This window comes from Lepus europaeus, chromosome 4, assembly GCF_033115175.1.
Source record: "Lepus europaeus isolate LE1 chromosome 4, mLepTim1.pri, whole genome shotgun sequence".
NCBI lineage: Eukaryota > Metazoa > Chordata > Mammalia > Lagomorpha > Leporidae > Lepus > Lepus europaeus.
The window spans coordinates 53,656,847-53,684,442 of record NC_084830.1 but is presented as its reverse complement, the minus strand read 5'-3'; the positions used below and the strand labels follow the sequence as shown (position 1 = coordinate 53,684,442).

The 27,596-nt window shown below is 38.5% G+C and overlaps 1 long non-coding RNA gene across 2 annotated transcripts in view; it reads right to left on the bottom strand.

Annotated features, from left to right (window-relative positions):
• Positions 1-27,596, bottom strand: part of LOC133758344 (uncharacterized) — a 335,969-nt gene that overhangs the window by 218,653 nt on the left and 89,720 nt on the right. The window lies entirely within an intron of this gene.

The window sequence follows — 27,596 nt, the reverse complement described above, 5'->3', positions numbered from 1 at the left end:
TTTGCAACAAAATGGATGCAACTGGAAAACATTATGCTTAGTGAAATAAGCCAGTCCCAAAAGGACAAATACTATATGTTCTCACTGATCTGTGGTAACTAATAAAGTACCTAAAAGGTAATCTATAGAACTGAAATTGACACTTTGAGATGCAATGAATTTGAACAGCCCTTGTCTCGAATGTTGAAGAATGTTTTTTCTTTTTTCGTGCTATTTGTTGAACTCTTTACTTAGTTTAGGGTTAATCTTATGTGTATAAAGTTAATTGAAAATAGATCTTAGTAAAAAATAAGAATGGGAATAGGAGAGGGAGGAGGAAGAAGGGTGGGAGTGCAGGTGGAAGGGAGGGTAGGGTGGGAAAAATCATTATGTTCCTAGATTTGCATTTATGAAATTCAAGAAGTTTGTATACCTTAAATAAAAAAGTTTAAAAAAACAAAGAATTGGCTTAATAAATATTCTTTACTGGGTCTATACACGCAAGTACACAAATATAAGCAAAACATAAACATGTATGAAATATTAAAAATAATTTTTCGAAAGACTTTAATACTAAAATTAGACAACTTTAGACAATTTCTCAATATAGTAAGCTTTGTACACTCCAAGTGCAGTAGTAAGCTGGTGAAGTACTTAAGCTGTTCAAAATGATTTAAAAAATATCCATTTTGAATAGTAAAGATAGCATTTGTACTCATTTACTTTCATTGTAATAAATTTTAATTTTATTTTTTTTTCTATTTTTCAAGGACTACATAGGGTCCTGAGAGGACTCTGTGCTCATTTTATAAAGTATAGGAATGGAAAGTTGACATCTGTTACATACTGTAAATATCAGTATTTTTAAAATATTCTTCTCATTTTATTTTTATTTACTAATTTGAAAGGGAGAGACAGAGAAGTCTCCCATCTGCTGATTTATTCCCTGAATTTCTATAATAGCCAGGGTTGGGCCAGGCTGAAGCCAGAAACCTGGAACTCAATCCAAGTTTCCCACATGAGTGACAGGGACACAAGTAACTGAGCCATCACCTGCTGCCTTCTAGATAATGCTACAAACATTATTAGGATGCTAGAAACGGAAGCAGAGCCAATACTCAAACCTAGGCACTCGAATATGGGATATAGATACTCCAATTGGTATCTTAACAACTGTGCAAATGCTGGTCCTTGTGTTTTAATTTTTTTGGAATAAAAACAATCATCCATGTACTATTATAAAGGTTAACAGTGAGTCAATATATCAGTTAAAGTATGCTGAGTACTTAGGTATCATGTAACCAGGCCATGCTAAATGTTTTGAGAACATTACTTTACTTAATACTCAGAGAGGTAGAAAGCCTTGCATCTCCATATTGTATCAAGTTACTAACCCAAGGTGGGACAGCTAGTAAGTGGCAGATGGAGTTATTAAAGTCAGGGCAGCCAGATTCCAGAGGCAAGAGCTCAATCTAGGATCACCTAAATATATTTGGACACATAAAAATAGACTACAATTCAAAGGGGAAAAGAGAAATTTTGAGGAAGGGCAAAGTCATATGTAAGGGGAAAGATCTCAGCATATCTATACATTCCCTCAGCACACATACCCATGATTCTCCTGCTGTCCCTGCTGCAATCTCCTAGCAAGAGGTAATCAAGGGGAGAAAAACTCACCATAAAATGGGCAACCTCAGAGCACAATTTTTTACTTGAGTGGTTTAAAACTATATAGGTACAATAATTAAACAATATGGAAATAAAGCATCCTTTAGAAACTATATGAAGTATGATAATCATAGACGATACCACTCAATTAAAAATATCTTAACATGGTAGTTAAGACTTCTTGGAAAAGACCCCAGAAGCACAGGCAGTCAAAGCCAAAATTAACATTTGGGATTGCATCAAATTGAGAAGTTTCTGTTCTTCAAAAGAAACAGTCAGGAAAGTGAATAGGCAACTGACAGAATGGGAAAAAATATTTGCAAACTATGCAACAAATAAAGGGTTGATAACCAGAATCTACAAAGAAATCAAGAAACTCCACAACATCAAATCAAACAACCCACTTAAGAGATGGGCCAAGGACCTCAATAGACATTTTTCAAAAGAGGAAATCCAAGTGGCCAACAGACACATGAAAAAATGTTCAAGATCACTAGCAATCAGGGAAATGCAAATCAAAACCACAATGAGGTTTCACCTCACCCCGGTGAGAATGGCTCACATTCAGAAATCTACCAACAATAGATGCTGGAGAGGATGTGGGGAAAAAGGGACACTAACCCACTGTTGGTGGGAATGCAAACTGGTTAAACTACTATGGAAATCAGTCTGGAGATTCCTCAGAAACCTGAATATAACCCTACCATACAACCCAGCCATCCCACTCCTTGGAATTTACCCAAAGGAAATTAAATTGGCAAACAAAAATCTGTCTGCACCATAATGTTTATTGCAGCTCAATTCACAAGAGCTAAGACCTGGAACCAACCCAAATGCCCATCAACAGTAGACTGGATAAAGAAATTATGGGACATGTACTCTATAAAATGCTATACAGCAGTCAAAAACAATGAAACCCGGTCATTTGCAACAAGATGGAAACATTATGCTGAGTGAAATAAGCCAGTCCCAAAGAGACAAATATCATATGTTCTCCCTGATCAGCGACAACTAACTGAGCACCAAAGGGGAAACCTGTTGAAGTGAATTGGACACTATGTGAAACAGTGACTTGATCAGCTCTTGTCCTGACTGTTGATGTACAATGTAAATCTTTATCCATTTTAGTATTTTTTTTGTTCTAGTACTAGTGGTTGAACTTTGTAATTAACACACAATTATTCTTAGGTGTTTCAATTTTAACTGAGAAGTGATCCCTGTTAAATACAAGAGTGGGAAAAAGAGAGGGAGGAGATGTACAATTTGGGACATGCTCAATCGGACTTGCCCCAACTGATGGAGTTAGAAACGTGCCAGGGGATTCCAAAACAATCCCATCAAGGTGGCATGTACCAATGCCATCTCACTAGTCCAAATGATCAATTTCACACAATTGATCACACTGATAGGTCTAAGAGTCAAAGAGATCACACAAACAAGACTAGTGTCTGCTAATACTAACTGATAGAATCAAAAAGGGAGAGAATGATCCATCATGGGAAACGGGATACACAGCAGACTCATAGAATGGCAGATGTCCTAAATAGCACTCTGGCCTCAGAATCAGCCCTTAAGGCATTCAGATCTGACTGAAGAGCCCATGAGAGTATTTTAGGCATGGAAAGCCAAGACACTCTGGCCAAAAAAAAAAAAAAAAAAAAGACCGAAATGAAAGATCTCTGCGAGTGAGATCCCAATGGAAAGAATGGGGCCATCAGGGTAGGAGGTACCTTTTTCTGAAGGGAGGAGAGAACTTCCACTTTGACTATGACCCTGTTGGAATAAAATTGAAGTCGGCGAACCCTAAAGGCTTCCATAGCCTTGGCAACTCATGACTAGAGCCTAGGGAGATTACTGATGCCATAAACAAGAGTGTCAAATTGTTAAGTCAGCAACAGGAGTCACTGTGTACTTACTTCTCATGTGGGATCTGTCCTTAATGTGTTGTCCAATGTGAATTAATGCTATAACTAGTACTGAAACAGTATTTTTACACTTTGTGTTTCTGTGTGGGTGCAAATTGATGAAATCTTTACTTAGTATATACTGAATTGATCTTCTGTATATAAAGATAATTGAAAATGAAAAAAAAAACTTGGTTTTAAATTGGACATTGCATAGAAAATTAATCAATTTTTAAGAAATATCATGTAGGATCTCTGTTCTTAATGTGCTGTACATTGTGATTTAATGCTATAACTAGTACTCCAACACTGTTTTTCACTTTGTGTTGCTATGTGGGTGCAAACTTTTGAAATCTTTACTTAATATATACTAAACTGATCTTCTGTACATAAAGAGAATTGAAAATGAATCTTGATGTGAATGGAAGGGGAGAGGGAGCGGGAAAGGGGAGGGTTGTGGGTGGGAAATAAGTTATGGTGGGGGGAGCCATTGTAATCCATAAGCTGTACATTGGAAATTTATATTCATTAAATAAAAGTTTTAAAAAAAGTTAAAAAAAAGTGAACAAATAGGTCTACAAGAAACATATCTCAACAAAAAAAAGGCCACATGTGACAAGCCCACAGCCAACATTGTATTGAATGAGAAAAAGCTGGAAGCATTTTCACTAAGATCTGAAACCAGATAAAGATGTCTACTCTCACCGCTCTTACTCAGTGAATTTCTGGAAGTTTTAGCAAAAGCCATTAGACAAAAAAATAAATAAATAAAAAGCATGCAAATAGGAAAGGAGGAAGTCAAATTATCCTGGATAAGAGTTAGGATGCTTCTACACACAGGAGAAGGAAAGACTCCACCAAGAGACATTCAGAACAGATAAAGTACATTGAACAAAGCTGCAGGATACATGCATGCTAAATTGTGTACCATCTTTATACCGCAACAATGATCTTGTTGAGGAAGGATTTATAAGAGTATTCCCATTCACAATAGTTACAAAACAGTTAAATAGTTTGGGATAAATTTAACTAATTTTGTGCAAGACCTCTATAAACATGAGTGAAAGAAATTGAAGACATGAAAAATTGGAGAGACCTTTCATGTTCATGAATTAGAAGAAGTAATATTTTCAAAATTTTTATATTACCCAAAGTAATTTACAGGCTCAATGCAATCCTCATCAAAATGCCAGTGACATTCTTCATGAAATTAGAAAAAATTCTTAAAATTCATATGAAAACTTAAAATACCCGGAATACACAAAGCAACAATAAAAACAAAGCTAGAGTATCACAATTCCAGATTTAAAGATATACTCAGGGCAACTATAACCAAAAGAAGTTACAGACATAAAAATAGACATGGACCCATAAAACAGAATATGAACCCCCAAAATAAATATCTACATCTACACCCAACTTACCTTTGAGAAAGGTGCTAAAAAGAACACTCCCTGGAGAAAGATCTCTCTCCTCAATACAGGACATTGGAAAAATTGAATTTCCACATGAAATGTGGAAATTTTCAAAGTTTGAAATAAGATGCCAACCTTACACCCTACATAACAATAAACTCGAATCAAAGATATGTGTAAAACCTGAAATTATGAAATTACTAAAGGAAAGCACAGGAGAAACTCTACAAGACATTATCATAGTCATAGTCCACAACTTTTTAGATGAGACCCAAGGCACAGTGAAAGCAACAATAGACAAACAGAGTTACAACAAATTAAGAAGCTTTTGCATAGCGAAACAAACAGTCAATGGAATTAAGAGACAACCATCAGAATGAGAAAACATACTTGCATCTGATAAAGGATTAAGGATACTGTGCATCTGATAAAGGATTAAGGAACACAAGAAATTTCAAAACAAAACAAGAAATCTACTAAGAAATGGGCAAAGGATATGAACAGATATTTTTCAAAAAAAGAAATAAAAATGGCTAAAAAACTTAAGAAAAAATTTTTTGCCCAGATCACTAACCATCAGGGAAATGCAAATCAAAATCACAATCAGGTATTATCTCTCTCCAATTAGAATGGTGAATACAAAAAACTCAAAAATAAGAAATGCTAGCATGTATTTGGAGAAATAGAAATCCTAATACACCATTGGTGGGAATGCAAATTATTACAGCCACTATGGAAAATAGTATGGAGATTCCTCAAAAAAATTTAAAGTGGATCCATCATTTGATACAGCTATCTCACTTCTGAGAATATATCAAAAGAAAACAAAGTCAGCATATGAAAAAGTCACACAGCGCACCTCTATTCTCCTGCCTACCAACATTGTAGTCAGAGTCAGGGCAATGTGTGGAGCAAAGGACAGCTGCCCTGTGTACCGCAACTGTGGAAATGTTTGGGCATTATCTCCTGAGACATCTGCAATTCCATGTTTATTGCAGCCTTATTCATAGTAGTAAAGATGTGAGATCAACTTCAATACCCATCAATGGATGAGCAGATAAAGAAAACGTGCTACATATCAGCAATGGAATAATGCTCAGACACAAAAAAGAATAAAATACTGACGTTTGAAAGAAATGGATGGAATTGGAGACTATTATGGTACCAAGTTAAATAAATCAGACACAGAAAGACAATATCACATGTGAAAGTTAATATATATAGTAAAAAATGCCATATTATTTTATATAGAGATATTGAAAAACATTATCTTTACTGAATTATATTTTTACAATATATATTATTTATTTTATGATTTCTCATAAATCTGGCATTATATTACATTAATAGATCCACCCCTGCTTTCAAAAAATAGTGTGTAGGGGCTGGCAGGTTAAGCTTCCAACAATAAAGCTGGCCTCCTATGTGGATGCTGGTTCAAGTACTGACTTCTCTACTTTTTTTTAAATTTTATTGAAGTTATATATATTTCATGAATTTCATATATATAGATGTAGAAATAGTGATACTTCCCATTCTACCTTCCCTCCAGACCAATGCTCCAACCCTTCTTTCTCCTACCTCTCCTATTCCCACTCGTAATTTTTACAGATCTATTTTCACTTTACTGAATGATCATAAAGTTAACACTACACTAAGTGAAGAGTTCAACAAATAGCAAGAAAGAAAAACACTATTGCTCAACAGAAGAGACAAAGGCTGTAAAAAAACAGCACCCCGGGTTCTAGTCCCGGTCGGGGCGCCAGATTCTGTCCTTGTCACTACTCTTCCAGTCCAGCTCTCTGCTGTGGCCAGGGAGTGCAGTGGAGGATGGCCCAAGTGCTTGGGCCCTGCACCCGCATGGGAGACCAGGAGAAGCACCTGTCTCCTGGCTTCGGATCAGCGCGGTGCACCAGCCACAGCGGACATTGGAGGGTGAACCAATGGTAAAGCAATACCTTTCTCTCTGTCTCTCTCTCTCACTGTCCACTCTGCCTGTCAAAAAAAAAAAAAATTATTGAATCTCAAAATGTCTCCACTTCTGATCAATCTCCCTGCTAATGTGCTTGGGAAAGTCTTTGGACCCCAAAAACCCCGTTCCAGGCTCCTTGAATTCAGCTGGCTCGGCACAAACTTTTGCCATTTGGGGAGTGAACCAGCTCATTGAACTTATCTTTATACTTTTCTGGGATATTTGGAATCTTTTAAAATAAATAGACAGAGGAGATCCCAGATGACTGAGTAGGGTATAACCACACTAACTTAAGCTGCTCTGGGACATGAAAAGAACAAAGGAAGGACTACATTTCCAGGGGTCTGAATGACAGAAAGTACAGTGAAGTGGTGAGGGAAAAAAAATGAAGATTCCATGGGGCAAAGAGACAAGAGGAGAATAGTCAGAGACGCCACTGCAGCCAGTCACACAGTGCAATTAGCTGTAGCTTATCAGCTACCCTCTTACTACAATCAAGGTAGGAAGAAATTGCTACACACCCTGCCACTGATGGTTTTAGCTGAGGGAATTCCACAGTCACTCACTGACTTGTTACATCAGCATGGAGAGGTGACTGTGGTCTGAGCAACTGCAGGCTTGCAGCAGGGAAGCCACCTTGATTCCTTGCCCTCTCCTGCTACCGCAGAGCAAAAAGTCACACAATGCACCTCTATTCTCCTACCAGCATTGTAGTCAGAGTCAGGGCAATGTGTGGAGCAAAGGACAGCTGCCCTGTGTACTGCAACTGCAGAAGTGTTTGGGCATTATCTCCTGAGCTATGCTCATGCACTCTGTGTAAGCAAGGGGAATTCACCTTAGCTTCTGGGGGTTAACAACAGAAGCCCATAAAAAAAATCTGCTCCCACGCTTTGAGATCTGGGTAATAACCCACTATACCCTGCAACACCAGAGCTGTAACCATTCTAAATTTCACAGTGCCATTGGAATCTTCCCAGTGGACATAGGGAAAAACCTACCTGCATTCTACTACTCTGGACTCATAACCTTCAGAGTAAAATCTCCTGTATGCCTTATAGTCACTCTGTAGGGCTGGAATAGGGTTCAGTTCACATCCACCAGTCCAAGGACTAGGGCTATTGGTATTATAAGCCATAGCACCAGAAGGGCTCTACTAGCAGGACCTGAGCACATGGACCATTTTCTAGGATAGACCACGTATTAGGCCGCAAATCAAATCTCAGGATATTTAAAAAGACTGAAATCATACCATGTATCTTCTCAGACCAAAAAGGAATAAAACTAGAAATCAACAAAAACAACTGAACACTCATAAATACTTAGAAATTAAACAATATGTTACTGAATGATTGAGTCATTGAAGAAATAAAAGATTTTCTTTAAATAAATAAAAATGAAAATGCAACATATCAAAAACCGTGAGATAGAGGAAAAGCTGTATTAAGAGGCAAGTTTATAGCATTAAGTGCTTACATTAAAAAAGAGAGAAGTGTCTCAAAATAAATAACCAGTGATGCACCTTAAAGACTTAGAAAAATAAGAAAAAAACACAAAATCAGCAAGAGGAGAGAAATAATAAGGATCAGCGCAGAAAAAAAATTGAAACTTAAAAAAAATATATTAACAAAACAGAAAGTTGGTTTTTCAAGAAGCTAAACAAACTAGATAAATAGCTACACAACAAAAAAAAAAAGAGAGAGAGAGAAAAAAACTCAAATAAATAAAATTGGAAATCCAAAAGGAGACATTATAACTGACAGCACTGAGATACAAAGGATCATAAGAAACTACTATGAAGAATTAAATGCTAATAAATTGGAAAGCCTCAAAGAAATGGATAAACTCCTGGATTATTATATCCTAGAAAGATTAAATCAATAAGATATAGACAACCTAAACAGACCCATAATAAGCAATGAGATTGGAGCAATAATCAAAAGTCTTCCAACAAGGAAAATCTGGGACTTGATAGCTTTACTACTTAATTCTACAAAACATTCAAAAAGGAAGTAACTCCAATACTCTTCAAACTATTCCAAAATGTTGAACAGGATAGAACTCTGCCAAACTCTTTTTATGAGACGAGCATTACTTTGATACCAAAACCAAAGACAGGACATGAAAACAAAACTAAAATCCTATATCCTTAATGAACATAGCTGCAATGATTCTCAAAAAAATGTTACCAAATCAAATCCACACCACATAAAAAAAAACATACATCATGTCAATTGAGATTTATCCAAGAAATGTAAAGGTGGTTCAACATTAGCAAATCAATAAACATCATAAATCACATCAATAGAATTAAGAACAAAAAACATATGGTCATCTCAATAGATGAAGAGAAAGAATCTGATAAAATTTAACACCCCTTCATGATAAAAAAAAAAAAAACCTCCAGAAATTAGGAGTAGAAGGAACAATCCTCAAATTGTGAAGTCTATATATCACAAACCAACAACCAATATCATACTGAATGAGGAAAAACTGAAAGCATTTCCCTTCAGATCTATAACAAAACAAGGATGTCCACTTTTGCCATTCTTATTCAATATAGTACTGGAAGTTTTAGCAAGAGCGTTAGGGAGGAGAAAGTAATAAAGGGCAACAAAACAGACAAAGAGAAGCTCAAATTATCCATGTTGGCAGATGACATGATGTCAATCATGAAAAAACCTAAACACTCCAACCAAAAGCTGTTAGTAATGATAAAACAATTCAGTAAACCTGCAGGTTACAAAATAAACATATAAAAAACAGTAGGTTATTTACCTGCTAATGATGAACTCACAGAACAGAATTCAAGAAAGAAATCCCAACCACAATAGCCACAAAAAGCCCAAATATTTAGGAATAAATTTCAACAAAGAAGTGAAATATCACTACCATGAAAATTATCAAACATTGGACATTCAACAGAATGTGAAAAAAAATTTTGCAAACCATATATCTGAAAAAAGATTAATAGCCTGAATATATCTACAGCTTAACAAAAAACAACCAATCCAGTTGAGAAATAAGCAAAGGACATCAATAGACAGTTCTCAAAAGAATAAATACAAATGGCCAACAAATATATAAAAAAATGCACAATATCTCCAACCATCAGGGAAATGCAAATCAAAATCACAGTGATATAGCACCTTACCCCTGTCAAAATGGCTAAAATCTAAAATAAAGTAACAAAGACTGGCAAGGATGTAGACAAAGGGGAACACTTATATACTGTTGGTGGGAATGTAAATTAGTACAGTCATTGCAGAGAACAATGTGGAGATTTCCTAAAAAACTAGAAATATACTTGTCATATGATCCAGAAATCTCACTAGTGGGTATATACCCTAAAGACTTGAGCACAATGTACCAAAGAAATACATGCACCACAATGTTTATAGCAGCATTGTTCACAATAGCCAAAATTTGGAATCAACCAAGGTGTCCATCAATAGATGAAAGGATAAAGAAGATGCAGGATACCACAATGGAATATTATTCAGCTATTAAAAAGAATGAAATTCTACCATTTGCAGCAAAATGGGTACAGCTGGAGGACATCATAATGTGTGGAATAATCTGGACCCAGAAACACAAATACCACATATTCTCCCTGATATGAGGAGCTGAAATTTTAAAAACAGAAATGTCTATGTGTATCAGTATTGCTGTAAATAGAGTTTTGTAAAATTTTGTTTTATAACTCTGTGAAGCCAATGGTTTGAATGTTATACTACTATAGTTTTAATAATCCATGATTATTTTAAAATTTACTGTACATGGGTGAAATGATTATTTTCCACTAAATTATTGTTTACAGCCATTACCTATATTTCTACTAAACTAAGGTCTTTTCACTTTTATTTGGTAAACTTCTTACTTGGTGAAGTATTAAGCTTTTTAAATGTAATGTAAATTAAGATGTTATCTGAAAAACTAACAACAGAAAAGGAGAAGGAAGGAAGGTGAGAGGGAAAAAGGGGGAGGGACGGAGGGAGGAAGGGAATATCGTTATGTTCTTAAAATTTTTATCTACAAATCACAATGAAATAAATCTAATTTAAAATTAAAATACACACAGACACAAACACATGCGAGATGATATCTATATAGATATGAGTATCAGAACTTAGTTTTCCTACCTGGTTTTCCAAATTATCACAAAACCACATGACTAGTAAGAAAAAAACTCAATATTTATATTCTGAAGAGACCACTAAACAGCCACTGAGAAGGACAGAAAGAAATGCCAGGACTCAGAGAAATGCAATCAGTTTGGCAAAGATAGTCTAAACATATATAAAAGTAAATAACAATTTCAGTCAGAAAATAAGAGTTTTATATATTCAATTCTACAGTGACTTGGAAGAAGGAATGACAATTTATAAATTGTCTCATTACAGAAGACTCCAAAGTAGATAAGAAATACAAACTGGATCTTTTTCCATTGGTTGTATTTATAGAGACAAAGAAGAACATTCTGGGTAGATGGGATATGTGAAGTTTAGAAACGAAAGCATGAAATCATATAGAAATGATGCTTAGTTTTCCCAGAGAACAGATCTTAGAGATACTACTTGCTGACTTTTTTTGGGGGGGGAGGGAAATTAAAGGGTTTTATTTCTTTGTAAATAACCTATCAAGCACAATTTTAATAGCACTTGCCCTCTGATTATCATATAAATTAGAACAAAATAAGCATCTTGGAGCCAGCGCCATGGCTCACTTGGTTAATCCTCCACCTGAGGTACTGGCATCCCATATGGACACCGGGTTCTAGTCCCGGTTGCTCCTCTTCCAGTCCAGCTCTCTGCTGTGGCCCAGGAAGGCAGTGGAGGATGGCCCAAGTGCTTGGGCCCTTGCACCCGCAAGGGAGACCAGGAGGAGGCACCTGGCTCCTGGCTTCGGATCGGCACAGTCCTGGCCGTGCCAGCTACTTGGGGAGTGAACCAACGGAAGGAAGACCTTTCTCTCTGTCTCTCTCTCTCTCACTGTCTATGACTCTACCTGTCAAATAAAAAAAAAAAAGCATCTTATATATGCCTTCAAAAATAGTCATAATCCTTTCAAGGTTTGGATCAGCTTCCAATGTTTTATCCTCTACATTTTCAATGTTATAAAATATCTCTGCTAGTACTTTCTTTTTTTGAAAACTTTCATTAAATAAATACAAATTTTGAAAGTATAACTTTTGGATTATAGCGGTTTTTCCCCCCATAACCACCCTCCTACCCGCAAACCATCCCATCTCCTACACCCTCTCCTATCCCATTCTTCATTAAGGTTCATTTTTAATTATCTTTACATACAGAAGGTCAACTTAGTATATACTAAGTAAAGATTTCAACAGATTGCACCCACACAGACACACAAAGTATGAAGTACTGTTTGAATATTAGTTTTACTGTTAACTTGCATAGTACAACACATGAAGGACAGAGGTCCTACATGGGGAGTAAGTGCACAGTGACTCCTGCTGTTGATTTAATAATTGACACTCTTATTTATGACGTCAGTAATCTACCGAGGCTCTTGTCATGAGCTGCCAAAGCTATGGAAGCCTCCTGAATTCACAAACACTGACCTTATTTAGACAAGGCCATAATCAAAGCGAAGTTCTCTCCTCCCTTCAGAGAAAGGTACCTCCTTCTTTGATGGCCTGTTCTTTCCACTGGGATCTCACTCACAGAGATATTTCATTTAGGTCATTTTTTGCCACAGCGTCTTGGCTTTCCATGTATTGGCTGACATTTGAAAAAGGTAGACTCGGCCGGTGCCACGGCTCATTAGGTTAATCCTACGCCTGTGGTGCCGACACACCAGGTTCTAGTCTTGGTTGGGGCGCCAGTTCTGTCTCGGTTGCTCCTCTTCCAGTCCAGCTCTCTGCTGTGGCCCAGGAAGGCAGTGAAGGATGGCCCAAGTGCTTGTGCCCTGCACCCGCATGGGAGACCAGTAGCGGCCATTTGAGGGGTGAACCAACGGAAGGAAGATCTTTCTCTCTATATGACTCTGCCTGTCAAAAAAAAAAAAAGAAAAAAAGAAAGGAAGAAAGAAAGAAAGAAAGAAAGAAAGAGCAAATGGCAGACTCATAAATTACTGTGCATTTAGTAATAAGATTTTGAAAGATTTTGATCATGAAGCAATGCTCTGAAAGTTGCATTTTAGGAATAACATTGATAGAAGTAGGTTGATTGAGCTAAAAATAGTAAGAAAAAAAACATGAATATGATAGATTTTGGTAAGATTAAATTTAAGGGCTGGCATTGTGTTAAGTGGACTAAGGCACTGCCAGGGATGCCAGGATCCCATACAGGCACCAGTTAATATCCCAACTGCTTCAGCTCCCTGCTAATGCACCTGGAAGATGCATTACACAGCAGAGGATGGCCCAAGTACTTGGGACCCTGCCATCCAAATGTTTGACCCATATGAAGCTCCTGCCTCCTGGCTTCAGACTGGCCCAGCCCTAATCACTGTGGCTATTTGAGGAGTGAACCAGCAGATGAAGGGTTCTCTCTCTCTCTCCCTCTCTCCCTCCCTTCCTTCCTCTCCCTCTCTCTCTCTCTCTCTCTCTCTCTCTCTCCTTCCCTCTCTCCCTCCCTCTCTCTCTAACTCTGCCTTTCAAATAAATAAATATTTTTAAAAGATTAAAGGATTTGGTAAAATGCAACGATACAGGTGTTTGGCTTTAGTGCAGATGCAGGCTAAAAAGAGTAAGAAAATAAATGAAATAATGAGTCTGATAAGTCAGCTATCCTGCAACCTCAAGCCTTCAGAATGGCACCAAATCTTGGGGTGATGGGGGGGGATGGAATTAAGTATCACCAGAAGAGAATAAAGCAAAAACTGTTAAGTATAGAAGAGCTAAAAACTAAATACTCTGTTATGATTTGTCAATTTGTTATATAGAATAAAAGGATTCTCTCTAAACATTAATGACTGTAAAAGCCAAGCCAATGTGTACAAAATCGAAACCATCTGGTCCAAGAAATAGAAAAAGATATATAGGAAGAAGAGAAAAGAAATAAGCAAATGGCAAACAGCCAAGATGGCAAGCAACAGAAGTGGCAGGGAGAATAGAGCACTGGAAGAGACAAACAGCAGTCACCTTGACACAAAAGAAATGAGTTAGCCATGGAGACAGAGATGCCTAAACAGCTCTCAAGTCTTCTTTAGAGACAGAGGCAGAGATACAAAATGACAGCTTCCATCTGCTAATTCACCCTTCAAATGCATCCAACAGCCAGGGATGGCCCCAAGTCAGAAGCCCAGAATTCTATTCAAATCTCCAACATGGCTGGCAGGGACAAACCAATTGAACTATCAGTGTTGTCTCCCACAATCTGCATTAGCAGGAAGCTGGAGACAGGAGTTAGAGTTGGGGTATCAAATCCAGGCACTGCAATGTGGGATGCTGGCTTCAGAAACAGTATCTTAAGAGCAAGGCTAAAGGTCAGCCTCTAAATATGCATCATTTAATCACTAATACAGTGACAGTTTCCAGGGACAAAAATTAAGAACCTATTAGTTATAAATACAGATTTACTAAGAAAGCCAATAAATAGAATGTTAACATTTGACATTTATGAGTGGGGAGAGGAGAGAATTTACTGGAATGAGAGTCCAAGCCACTTAAGTCAACCTCCAAGGATCTTGCTATCAATCTTAAAAAATTTCCCCAATTTCACAATCTCAGTTCTTTCAGTCCCTGTACAAATGTCACCTGTATGACCTCACAAGCTAAATTAACCATACCACAGTCTGCTTCTTTTTTTAAGATTTATTTATTGTATTTGAAATGCAGAGTTATAAAGAGGCAGAGACGAGAGAGAGAAAGAGAGGTCTTCCATTACTAGTTCACCCCCCAAATGGCCACAATGGCTGGAGCTGGGCCAATCTGAAGCCTGGAGCCTAGAGCTTCTTCTTGGTCTCCCACGTGGGTACAGGGGCCCAAGGGCCTGGGCCATCTTCTGCTATTTCCCCAGGTCCATTAGCAGGGAGCTAGATCAGAAGTGGAGCAGTCAGGGCTCAAACAGGCATCCATATGGGATGCCAGCACTGCAGGCAGTGGCTTTACCCACTATGCCACAGTGCCGGCCCCTCCAGCATATTTTGGAAAATTTCCTATCCCTAGTCTCAGTTCAAGTGCCTCAGGAGTCTCAATACACCTCCCGGCTCCAAGAGTGACACCTAATACAGGATGAGTTTCACAGAGAACTTAGTCAACCTAAATGCAATTTTTGGTCCATAATGTAAGTGAGTAATAATAATCACCAGCAGGTTCTTCGGAAATGCCACTGTTGGGGTCAGTTCTGTGGTACAGTGGGTTAAGCCACTGTCTGCAATGCTAGCATCCCATACAGGTACCACATCAAGTCTAGCTGTTCCATTTCTGATCCAGCTCCCTGCTAATGTACCTGGGAAAGTAGTGGAAGATGACCCAAGTGCTAGGGTCCCTGTACCCAATAGAAGATCTGAAAGAAGCTCCTGGCTCCTGGCTTCCACCTGGCTCAGCACCAGCCATTTTGGCCACTTGGGGACTGAATCAACAGATGGAAGATCTCTCTCTCACCATCTCTCCCTCTCTTTGTAATTCTGACTTTCAAATAAGTAAATAAATCTTTTTTAAAAAGTGCCACTGTTACAAAAGACATATTAACAGAAGAAAAATGAGTTTATTAACATATATACACAGGGGGGACCCTCAAAAATGATGAATTCCTAAAGAGGTGGGTTAAATTCCGGCTATATACTGTCTTTAAAAAACAAAAATAAAATTTTCCTGAAGTGACAAGACAAACTAAAAGGACTTTCAGTCTCTATAGACAGCACGTTGGGGAAAGGCAAATAAATGGGAGAAAAAGGTAAGTTTGTAAAACTTGCTTTTATAAATATTTCTTGTTACCATCTCCAGGCTGCTGAGTATTTAAAGCTATCTGAAACTAACTTTTATTCCCTCTAATAGAGAAGAGAGCAGTGTACCTTTTTTCTTTGTGAATCCAGGACCTGCTTTTAGGCAAACAGAGGGAGAACAGAAAGCTCTCTTGTATCCATGTCTTAATTGCTTTCAGTTCAACATCTTCCATATTTTAGGGAAGCATATTCTGGTCCGCCACAATGGATTGGCGTGGAGTGCAAATTAAATCAATTCAATTCAGACTCATTCCCAGGTCTTTTCTGGACCCATCCAATCAGTACATTCTCTGGGAGCTCCATAAGTAGAATGTAGGCTTAGAGCGGCCAGCAACTATTTTTGCTACTGCATAGGAAGCAGCTGCCGGAAAATAAATCCAACAAGGAAGGAAAGTGAGAGATGTGAAAAAACAGACAAACTTCTGATGACATGATTTGAATCCCTGGATCCAAAAAGCTAAAAATTTAACCTTTGCAAATTTCCAGGAACATGAGAAAGTTCAAATTCATGTTTAAACTAGTTTGGATTAGATTTCTTTCACCACATAAAAAGTCCTGACTAGTGAAAATTATGAGATTGGGCAAGTCTTATTTCAGATACCTATAAACCAGTGGTACTGACACCTACTAGGTATAGAAAAAATTAGCAGCTGTTTAAGTTATAAAATTAAGTAGCAAAGATAATAAAGTACCTCACACATGGTACTCTCAATAAATGGTAAAAGTAGCCCACGACATTGCTTATAGAAAAATGTATTAGGAGCCAGCATTGTGGCATAGCAGGTAAAGCTGCCACCTGCGATGCCGGGTTCCCATATGGGCACAGGTTGGAGTCCTGGCTGTTCCACTTTTGATCTAGTTCCCTGATAATGTGCCTGGAAAAGCAATGGAAGATAACCCAAGTGCTTGGGCCCCTACACCCACATGAAAGACCCAGAAGAAGATCCTGGCTCCTGGCTTTGGTCTGGCTCAGCCCTGGCCCCTTTGCGGCATTTGGAGAATGAACCAGCAGATGGAAGATATTCTTTCTCGCTCTCGCTCTCGCTTTCTCACTCTCTCTCTCTCCCTTCCTCTCTCCCTCTCTTTCTGTAACTTTCAAATAAATAAAATAAATCTTTTTCCCCCCCACAGGATGGTTTCGTTTTTATTTTTAAATGGCTGAGTTATAAATCCAGCTAGTGTGCAGTAATTTCAGAATTTTTAATATGCATTATCTGCAGTAACATTGTGAAGCTCCATACTGTGGATTGACACACAATACTTAGAACAAATTTATCATATTTGGTTTTTATGTAAATAATAAATGTTTTAAAATTGCCTAAATATACCATTCTGAGCTGTTTCATTCCATCAGGAAAACACAGGTATTTTTTTTTCCTCTTTTAAAAAAAATTTAAATACCAAAATAACTACATTTCAATAAATAACGCTATGATGATGACATGTAAAAGCTCACACTAAGGCTTTATAAAGCCCTCCTGTTGGCTGCTCGGCCCTGACCTGGAGCCGCTGGAGAGGCGAGCTTCCTTCCTGATGGGGGCCGGGGACCCCCTCACCCCCTCGCCCTTGTCTCCGTGCCCCTTCTGCAGGAAACGCGGCGAAGTCCAGCTGACCCGAAGGCGACCTCTGCGTGTCCAGCACCCCTCCGAGGCTGTGTGCTCCTAAGACCCTCGTGTTAACCAGAGCTCCTGATCCCCAGCAACGGGACCGTGAGGAGAACACCTGGACCACAGAGCCCGGCCGAGGGAGTGCGGCCTTGGCTGGGGAGGGTGTGCGGGAAGAAGCAGCGAGGGCCCTGCTGTTCACCTTACACAATGCTTCAGAGACTGGTTTTACTCAGGTGGGAAATTATGCCAGGGACAAAGTCAACATAAAGAAACAAGTAACAGAAATCAGCCAGGAAGAGAATAGGAAGTGCAGCTCAGACACGTCCTGGCCGTCCTCGCCATCGCCGGCTCCTCCCTGGGTATCTGGTTACGTGCAGCCGTGGCGTCTGTCCATCTGTCCGTCCCACACGGGCTCTCAGGAGAGCTCTGCAAAGTCGCAGAGTAGCTCCGTCTGAACTCCAAGGGACAAAGGAAATCATCCCATAGGCAGAAAACAAAGAAACAAAACTACGTCATTTCTCTTCCCCAATGAAATCCACAAGGAAGGTGGCGTGTGGTTCCAGAACTTCAGAGTAGAAATGGAGTGGTGTGAAATGTCAGACCCTGTTATTCTGTAAGGAAAGTCCAACTCCAGAGAGTCGTCGTTCCACGTGTGGACAACAAAACACTGTTTTGTCGCCCAGCGCCAGCTGGTGGGTCCTGGGAGGGCAGGGGTAAACAAATCTTTTTTAAAAATAATGTATTGGGCCATTTTCCATTACCATAATGAAATCCCTGAGGCAGGGTAACATAAAGGAGTTTTCTTGAGCTCACAGTGCTGGATCTGAAAGTCCTATATCAACCCTAGTGAGAGCCTCTGGTGAGTACCCTTGGCTGAGTCACAGCACAGCAATGGCATCCCAGTGGCAGTAGCACACAAGACAGAAAGCATGTGTGTATGTATCCTGGTGTCTCTCCATCTTGTTTAGAAAATCACTAATATTCAGTCATGTGGGCTCTAGCCTGATGATGTTGTATAATCCTATTCAGGAGCTGGCACTGTGGCACAACAGACAACACCAACTGTGACACTGGCATCCCATGTGGGTACCGGTTCATCTCCTGGCTGCTCCACTTCCCATCCAGCTCCCTACTTAAGGCCTTGGAAAAGCAGCAGAAGATGTCCTGAATGTTTGGGCCCCTGATTCCCACATGGGAGACCGTGATGAAAATCCTGGCTCCTGGTTTTAGCTTGGCCCAGCTTTGGCAATTGTGACCATTAGGGGAGTGAACCAGCAAATGAAAGATATCTCTCTCTTTTTTTCTCTCTCTCTCTCTCTCTCTACCTCTCTCTCACTCTTTCAAAATCAATCAATAAATAATGAAAAATCTTATTCGCCTCTAAAGATTGTACTTCTAAATACCACTAATTAAGTCTCCACTCTCTTAACATCTCACAAAGCTGTGATTTAATGATAGTATGATTTAGGTAAGAGTAAGGCTCATGGGTTAACAGCATGATCCCTAACATCTTGTTAATGGATTAAAGATGGAGGCTTGATCCAATTATGGTATGTACAGGGTTGGCCTAGTGAGAGGTCCTTAGGTCATTGGGAACATGCCTTTGGAAAGGTAGTTCTTGTGAGAGGGTTGGTTATATAAGCAGATTAACCAAGCTTCTTTCTCTGTTTCCTGGCTCAACATATAGTGGAAACTGCACATTTTCCATGATTGCCAGCTCAACCGTAATCAGACACTAAACTAATGGGGTCATCCAATCTTGGACTGTGAACACCCAAAACTATGAGTATGAATAAACCTCCCTCTGTCATTGGTAGCTCGTCTCAGGTGTTTTAGTTATAGTAACAAAAATCTAATATAGAGACTAAATTTCAACATGTGTTTTGGGAGGGGACAGACACCTTTAAACCACAGCAAAGATACATTAACAAGAATAGAGGCAGCAATACAGCTCACAATTTTAAGGCATAATCACTTGCATTCAAAATAAGCGATGGAAAAACATTTTGATGTCAGGCCTGCCCACAAGATAGAGGGCTGCTATGAGCTAAATTTGGTGATCAGAGCATGAGAAATCTAAAACAAGCCTCACACCAGACGGGAGAAGACATGTCACAGAGAAATGGACTGAATGAAAGAAATGAGTCGTCAAAACTATACTTCAGTTCAGTAAACTAGAGACACTGAACTGATGGTAAATTATATAGAAGTCAGATTTGAAACAGTAGAGAAAGAAAAACAAATTGAGATATATGGCTGAGTGAGAGAAAAGTAAGGACATAATATTGTAACTTTGTCTTAGTCTATTCAAGATGCTATAACATAACAATATCAACTGGAAAGCTTATAAACAGCATAGATCTACTTCTCACAGTCTAAAGGCTGGGAATTCCAAGATCAAGGTTGATTTGGTGTCTGGTGAGGGCCGACTTCCCTCAGAAGACATTTCCCATCAGAAGTGGCACCATCTCTATGCATCCTCACACAGTAAAAGGAGCGAAGTAGTGTTCAGAGCACTACTAACAATCTCGGGGGCTCATCATCATATCCTAATCAATCTCAAAAATCTCTAGTATCTCCTAATACCAATTCCTGGGGGTTAGGATTTCAACATATGAATCTGGGGAAGGAGAACACAAAGATCAAAGCGAACTATACACACTGATCCTCATATGGAGATGCTAGCCTGATTCACAGGACCACTGCCATCTTTGAGACATCAGAAACTTTGTCTGATGTCTTTTATACTGAATTAATTTTCTCAGTTAACAAACACAATGAGGTATAGGCACCTTCTTAAAATATGAATTCCTACTTTCTCAAATTAAGAGCAAAATGTAACAGTTTAAAAAGTGGCATGGTAGGCTGGGCCTCAGTCTATGGTGCCAGCATCCCGTGTGGACACTGGTTCATGTCCTGGGTGCTTTTCTGATCCAGCTCTGTGCTGTGGCCTGGGAGAGCAGTGGAAGTTTGCCCCGGGTGCTTGGGTCCCAACACCCACATGGGAGACCTGGAGGAGGCTTCTTGTTCTTGGCTTCAGATCGGCCCAGATCTGGCCATTGCATCCATTTGGGGAGTGAACCAGCAAATGGAAGACCTTTCTTCCTGTCTCTCGCTCTCTCTGTCTCTAACTCTGCCTCTCATATAAATAAAATCTTTTTTAAAAAAAAGTTATACTCTGAAAGAGAAGACAATGATTTATTTGATTTGAGAAGTACCAGCCCTAGAAATGGCTAATGGATTATTACAGTGTTCACCCCATTTTTGACATCAAAAGGACAGCTGGTCATGTTATTTGTTATTCAATAATCAACTAAATATTGTTGAACATCACAGTAACAATTACATGGGCAGTTCTCAGTGAGAATATGAATGCATTTTCTCATTATGTATTCAAAATTAACAAATATATAAATGTACATATGAAAAAATACAATTAATTTATAAATAAATATTGTTCAATGAGTAATTTAAAGTTTTGAAATAAGACACATCAGAGAAGAAGATAAACAATAGCAGCTTGAAAGAGAGTCAGAGGGATGCACCGTGGCATAGTGGGTAAAGCTGCCACGAACCATACAGGTGCTGGTTCAAGTCCTAGCTGCTTCACTTCCTATCTAGCTCTCTGCTATGGCCTAGGAAAGCAGTAGAAGATGGCTCAAGTGCTTGGGCCCCAGTACCCTTTCAGCCATTTGAGGAGTGAACCTGTTGATGGAAGCCCTCTCTCTCTCTCTCTCTCTCTAACTCTCTCTCTCTTTCTCACTCTCACTCTCTCTCACTGCCTCTGCCTCTCTATAACTCTGTCTTTCAAATAAATAAAAATGAATCTTTAAAAATAAGAGAGTCAGAAAACTTTGAAACTATTTCCAGCAGACCCAGATTGAAGCCAAAACTACATTAATTCTCTACAATCTAGCCCAAATATCATTTCTTACAGGAGGTTTTTCAGCACGCTCCTCCAGAAGATTTGATCTTTCTCTCAATCATGTGTGGCCCTTAACTCTATTACAACATTCTCCACTATATAGTAATTATCTGTTTATTTCAGTTTCTTCATCTACCTCTATTACCTAAACTGTGACCTTCCTAAAAGCACATGCCTGTAACCTTAGAACCGAAGACAAAGCCTACAGCTGTGCAGGAAGCAATGACAGAATGATAACTGAATGAATGTCCATTTGAAGTGTTCTACATTGCTCCTCAAATGAATCTATTTTGGTTAATGTTACCATTTTCCTGACAGCTGCCAGTGAATCCAGTTTACCTACATTAAAAGAAGAAAAGTGAATCAAATATTCCAGCATTTCTTTATCTTGAAATTCTTATAACTTAGAAAATAATATCAACTTGGAGCTTCCAAAGACATTTTCTATTGGTTACTTACAAAAGGTAATTCATGGGTGAATGAAAACTATTTTTCTGTTCCTGTCTTCTTTTCATATGTTTAGTGAAAGTTAATTTCAGAACTATATGCTTAGCTGAAGACAGCAAAGATATTTTGCTACTGTAATAATTGAAGAACTCACCCTGAGGAAGCAGGGTTACTTTCTACAAATATTTTTAGCATGTTTCTCTCTCTGTTGTTACCTCATTGATTCAACTAATGGACCGGTCTGTTTTTCAAAATATGAAATGTTATTAAGCTGAGTTCTGTGGGAACTTGATTAATCAGAAGAAATGACAGAAGAGTTCTAAACTCATTATAATATTAAAGACGTAATTTCTGTGATACTGCTTATACCTTGAATTCTATTCAAACTCACAAGCCATGGAAAACTTGGAGGAGAATGTGACCTGAGACCACACTTGCAAAAGTGTTAATGCAGAATGATAAACAGATAAGAACACAGGAAGTGGAGTGCCCAAGCTTGAATATGCCCACCACTTGTAGGATATAACTTGATTTTCTCTTTCTAAAACAGTTGATTATCTGAAAAATGAGGATAACAGTAACACCTATCTCATAATTAAATTAAATAGTACATGCTAAGTGCAGCATATTTTCAGTCAATGCTATTTTAATGCTAAGACTGTTATTAATAGTAATTAGTGGATATTAAATTAATAGATAATTTATATCTATGATTATAAATCATTCTTAGAATGAGGTTTGAGTCTTCCCAAAGCATGCTGACATAGATACTGGAATAACAAAATTTAATCTCACTTCACCAAGAATCTTCAGGGTAGGATGGGCTTATAGCACAGCAGTTAAGTCAGTGCTTGTGATGCCCACCTCCCTCTTCAAAGTGTCTGATTCAAGTCCCAGCTTCCAATCTAGCTTCTTGCTGATGCACATTTGGGGAAGAAGCAGGTGAAAACTCAGGTATGTGAAGTGCTGTCACTCACATGGAAGACCAGGATTGAGTTCCAGGCTCCTGGCCTTGGCCTGGCCCAGCCCTGGCTGTGGCAGGCATTTGCAGAGTGAAGTAGAGAATGGGCTATCTCTTACTTTCTTTCTGTCTCTCTGCCTATCAAGTAAAATGAAAATAAACAAATAATGAACAAATAAATTCCAGATTAATGAAGTAGATATATAGTTCCCGTGTTTGAAAAAAAATTAGATAATATGCAGTTGCATAATGTTATCAGATAAAAGGACACTGGCATCAATACTGAAGAGGATAAGGAAGATTTTTCTGTAAAGTTCTTGGCAGAAGGCTCTTCAGCTTAAAAATTTAGAACATAACACCCACTTCAGACTTTGCCTGGAACCTGCTTTGCTAAAAGATTAACTAATAAAAATATGAGTATGTGTATGTGTACACGATTAATTATGTTTAATACTTTGTTATTTTTCATAAAATAAATGTGAATTGTACAAATATAGGACTTTCAGATAGGATTGTCAGATTTATCAAATAAATATACAAGACATACAAATAATTTTGAACTTCTGATAGTTTCAAATCTTTTTTTAGTATAAGTATGTCCCATGCATACACTGCAAGTTGGTATCCGCAAAGGTGGGGGTGTTTGGCATCAAACTTACATGGTTAGCCCTGCACTAGAAACAGTGGTAAAAGGGAAGATAAACTCAGGGGGAAAAAACAGCATTAAATGAGACTTCCCAAGAAAAGATTATAAAGAGTTAGGGGCATAGCGACCATAGCCTCTTCAGGTAAAAAAGGTGGCATAGAGATTCTCAAACATTATTTCTAGCTTTCTGAGACACAGTAAAGTGCTCAATAAATGCATTTTATACAATAATTAAAAACAAAACTATAATCAGGTTTTCAGATTAATTTGTTTCCCAAAATAAATGGCAATAGACTCTAGGTTCAAATGGCACTGAAAAGTTGACAGTTGTTACAGAAAAGTCCCTTAAAGTGTGTTGCCTGCTTTCATATCTTTGGATAAAGCTTTTAAAAATAATTCTCTTATCTATATCTAAGCTCCTTTGTGCCCCTGCTATTGTATGACTTGAATCTTTCACAATCATTTTCCCCAGCCCTTTAATATTCTTTGTGTCTGTGCAGAAGTTGAGCGTATGTATTTGGAATTGAGATTAAATTCTCTGAATGATTTTGGCATTGCTGAGTGCCGTCATTCTCATCACTGTTTAGCACTAATGCCATTGGATAAAGTGGTTTTTTTTTTTAGAAAAGTGAAAATATTGCAGCAACTGAATGATATGTGGGGCACAGAGCTGTAATAATGACAGAGCTTAAAGCACAGTCTTACTCGATATGACAGAGCATGTAATGCACCTGAAATTGGGCTCCGTGTAGTGACTAAGAGTTTCAATTTTCTGAGTTTTATAGAATTCTGTATTATGTTTGACAGCTCTGTTTCACACCAATGGTTGGTTCCGTAATGTTAACGAAGTACAAAGATGAGAAAATGTCACGTTAAAAAAATAAGAATGCGAAAGTGTATGCAAGCTTCAAGCCCATGAAACCTAATTTCCTATGGGAAATTATCATTTCTCAAACTGTTATGACATTTCCAGGATACTGCAGCTGCAAAATTTGGCTCTTCCCCACATGAATGCTGAAAAGCTTATTGCAGAGCATAGATTGGGAGTGGAGAGGAATGAGGCAGGGTTTTGCCAGCCCTGCCCCAGATCCCCAGTGCATTTTTCTACTTCTTGCTCTACTCCATACCTGGACTTCTGTTAAAACCCAAGATTGTTGCATTCACATTCACAGAAGAGATGATGAGATTATTCTATGCAGTCTATTAGGGTGAGGTTCTTGCAAGGCTGAGACAGACAACCAATCTCTTAGGTCATTCCCTCCATCTACTTCTTCGCAACATCCATCCATAACGAGGAATGTCACTGTAGTACTGTGTATCTAAAAAACGAGATTCCAGTTCATTTTCTAATGTTTTTCCTCTATCCAGTGCAGCTCTGGCTTATTCTCTCCACAGATCCCTCCTCTAGCTTAATTATTCCTAAGAGTGCCTGTAGAGCAGAGAGCTCTAGCCCCCTCTATCTTCCCCAGCCCACCCCCACTCTCCCAGCAAGAATGTTCCCAAAGACATGTAAAAAGGTAACAAAGACCAGAATCCCATAGCCCATCCCATGCTGCCTCTGCCATCACATTCTTTTCCAACTTTCTTCCCGCTCTGGCCAAATCTACACTGGCATCATAGGTCCCCTGCTTTTCTTTCTGGCTTCCCAATTCACAGCTGGTATTTTTCATGTGCAGCCATTTATCAAACTGATTAATTACTGGTAGCTACTCCTCTGACTTAGCCTCAAGGCCCTGTCTTGTGAGCTGTTCCGAGAGGCAGCCCTGGGAAGAGTTTCCTGTCATTTCCTGGGTCTCACCCTCCTGTTCCCAGAGGAATGGGGAACACCTGTTCTCAAATCCCTAACAATAATCGTTCATAATGAAAAGGAACTTAATGATGCACTGTACTATGAGGCTTTGAAGTCAATGAAGAGTTCAAAAAGCTGAGTCAGGTCCCAATTAGATACAAGAACTTGGCAAATTTACTTAACCTTCCTGATCCTCAGTTTCTGCATCTGAAAAATGAGGCCATGCCTCTAAGCAGAGTCATAAAACAAATACTGAGATAGTACTTATTGTTGCTATGTCCTCAAAGCTAGGTTTTCTTAAGTTTCATTTTATATCTTACTATCTTCTGCCTTCTTTCGTAGAAAAATGAGGGAATGGAAAATTCCTATTGAGCTTCTAAAATTATGAGGCTATTATTTACTCAGATGGACTTTTTGATAAGATTATTGAAGTACTCATTGCAAGTCCACGGAAAAATTTCCCATATTGTGTATCATTGACCCATGGAGATATTTGTGTTTAAAATTTTCTTAGTCTCCTATTTTTATATTACTATTACATGTAATTGTGGTCTATTCCCAAAAATATTATTCATTAAAAGAGAATCATATTTCATTTAAAAAGAAGTAAGAGCGGTTGCTGCCCATATTTTTGTTGATGTGATCTTATGAAGTCAATAAATTCAGATGCATGATAGCAATTTGCAGTCTCAGACCACTATTTGCATCCTCATCTGTGTATACAAAGGGATACAGAGGCACAGTTGTTTGGTAAGTCATACCTCCACAGAAATCCAGGCCAAAGAGTATATCAATCATAGCATGTTATAATGATATGGTTACATGGCTCAGCTGCCAAAATATAACCTTCCTTTAGTCCTTTCAAATGCTTAAGGGAATCCCATGTGTCTGGGTTCTAGGCAATTGTCACCAATAACAGACAATGCCTTCAGGATGGACTTCATAGCCAGAAATCACACACCATATTCTTTCCTGCGAAGTCATTCCCAGAAACACTTCTTAGTAAGTGGTTCTCTCAAAATGGAAGTAACCTGAAATATGTTGCTGTCGTTACTTATTGATGTTAATAAGTGTAATAACCACATATACTATGCTATAAATGTTTATTATTTCTTATGAAGTTACTTCCATTTGCTTTCAATTTCAACTATGGATATCTGAAAGCCTACTTGACAGCCTAAAGGAATTATAACAACAGTAATAATAACTTCCATTATTGAACATATAATATTATACAAGGGAACTCCTTTAATGTAATCCTTATAATAACTGCAGTGTTAGGGCTTACTGTTATTTCCATCCCACAAATAAGGAAACTGAGACTTACAGAAGGTAAGTAGTAAGTTTTCACATCCAGTAGGGAAGTCATATTAAATGTCAAGTTTTAATTCTAAAGTACAATAAGCAAAATATAAACATCATGCCATATAGACAGCCACTTCATCCTCAATATTCAAAGCAACGTTCAAATCTAAAATGCCTTCAGGGACAGGACAATATGTAAGTGCCTGATTTTCATTAAAATGACAGGAAATGGTAGAGTCTGTTACAGAACTAGAAAATATGGATCTTTTTAAAGACTTGCAGATTCAACATTTTTTGACACAGTAGCAATCAAACCAAACACATCTAGTGATCAGGTTCAAACCACAGACAACGTGGACGAAACTCTCATCTCTAGCCATTGGCCTTTGAGGATTTCTGGAACATTTGTTACTCTGTATAAATATTGGCCGGCGCCGTGGCTCAATAGGCTAATCCTCCGCCTGCGGTGCCGGCACACCAGGTTCTAGTCCCTGTCGGGGCGCCGGATTCTGTCCCGGTTGCTCCTCTTCCAGGCCAGCTCTCTGCTGTGGCCCAGGAGTGCAGTGGAGGATGGCCCAGGTCCTTGGGCCCTGCATCCGCATGGGAGACCAGGAGGAAGCACCTGGCTCCTGGCTTTGGATCAGCGCGGTACGCTGGCTGCCACACGCCGGCCACAGCGGCCATTGGGGGGTGAACCAATGGAAAAGGAAGACCTTTCTCTCTTTCTGTCTCTCTCTCTCTCACTGTCCGCTCTGCCTGTCAAAAAAAAAAAAGAAAAAAGAAAAAAAGAAAAAAGGAAAAAAAGAAAAAGAAATACTGACTATGCTCCCTTGATCATGATTTTCAGTACGAATACACACTGTGAAAGCAGGGTCTGGGCATCCTTCTGACCTTTGGGAATTTAAGCAGAGGTGTCAGAAAAGTTACCACAAGGATAGCTGGCTTATGCTGTTATGTTATTTTATGTTTTTAAATAAATAAATGAAATGAAATTTAGAAATACTAACTGATCAGTGGAAATAAAATAAGTATGAAAATCAAAGCGTGAAATCTTCTAAGGAAAAAGAA